Below are 1,747 nucleotides of genomic sequence, written 5' to 3'. Positions count from 1 at the left end.
GAATTTTAGCACACTAACAAACGCTCAGCCACTACGGGCTGCTGCACGTACTCCTACGTTTTTAGGGCCAACCTTACCTTTCGGTTTTTAAACGCTTTGGCGTAGTACGAGTTTGAATCTCAAGTACCCCGCTCAAGTTGAAGTCAACTTCAAGTCACTTCATGTTGCTCTCCGGTGATCCGATTGTTGTGAACGGTTATGTTTGTTACTGTGTCGGCGCGGCCGAATTTTGTGTACTGTGTGTACTGTGTGTACTGTTGCAACTGTGTGTGGCCGTGGGCCCTTTTAACCTCTCTGTTTGATCACCGGTAGTGTAGCTGATATGTGTTGTGCCTTTGCGCTTCTTTTCCCAAAAGGATAATAAACTGTGATATATTAGCTTTTACATCTGGGTTTGTTCGTAATCAGAGCTTCGGTTTTCGGCGCCCTAAAGAAATTTTATTTAGCAGCTCCACCTTTCCATCCGACTTATGCTGAGCTAGTCACTTATCCAGTTTAGTTGCACCAGTAACGCAATCTTACACGTTACACCAATCGACTGTTAACGAGGCTGTCAACGAGATATGAACATGAACATTGGAAATTCTTTTGGGTGACCTCTTTGGTACTGCGTCTGTTATCGCCGTTTCAAATCCTGCCACCAATCGAGTGTTTCTTTCTCTTTAACCTCTGGTCGCGTTGGCACGCGATGCCGCGCATGCCCGCAGCGCGTGGGTCTGGACGAGGAGCCCATCGCCTGATTGTTTACAAAGCTCTCTCGTGCTGCTCTACCACTGGCATTCCAGTCATCCAACATGTCGGTCATACTCATGGCCCTAGCACTCATGTGGCAGGCGGGTATCCACGGCAGAGCCATCAACTCTTATGTAGTGAGTTATTTACCTTCTTAAAATGACGATTTAAAATGTGGACTGTGTACGTGTTGTCAACACTTGCCTTAATAGGGGGCAGACCTGTGAATTGAAGGGTTTGGGAAAATAGTCAGTACATGAATACTACACGCCGCATCAATTTGGGATTGAATGTGTATTGAGAGCATAGATGGACGCTAATTTTGCCGCGGCGCCGCCGATGCGCGCACTCTCCAGGAACATGCCAATCTCCGCCTCCAACTGGAGGATGCAGTCTGTTTGGTGTGCACACGGAGAAAAATACTTTGGTTGCTGTCACTAAAATGGTGTTCTATCTGCCCCCTTAGTCATAACCATTGAACGTTCTATCGTGCTGGCTGGAGTGTTTGGTTGGAACGTCTGAACGCTCTGCCAGCACGATAGAACATTCTATGGTTGTGACTAAGGGGGCGGATAGAACACCATTTTAGTGACAGCAACCAAATTTTTTCGGCCGTGGTGACCAAACATTTTTCTCAGTGCACGATTGTGCTGCAACGAATTGGTCAACAAAATTGCTACTTACTCCTAAGAGGTGCTGCTAGTAGTTCACCTGTTTTTTGTTTGTTTTTTTAACTTCGAGATGAAAGCACTCGAAAAAAATTATATAGCTGAAATACGAAAAAAAATGGCAAGTTTGTTTTGTTCATTGTGATTTTTTTCGAGTACTCCCATTTCGAAATTTAAAAATAACCCCAGGTCACCCACTAGCGTCATCTTTTAAGAGTAACTAGCATTTATTTTTGGCTGAGCTAAATTGAAATTTGAATTGAACTTTAACTTTAAATGCTCAGCCCTGTGAGATAGCGCCACGGGAGGCAGACGGGAAGCTGGCGTGAGGCGCCAGACGTGAGGCG

This window comes from Frankliniella occidentalis, unplaced genomic scaffold (assembly GCF_000697945.3).
Source record: "Frankliniella occidentalis isolate FOCC.00 unplaced genomic scaffold, Focc_3.1 Scaffold331, whole genome shotgun sequence".
NCBI lineage: Eukaryota > Metazoa > Arthropoda > Insecta > Thysanoptera > Thripidae > Frankliniella > Frankliniella occidentalis.
This window is presented reverse-complemented; position numbering follows the sequence as displayed.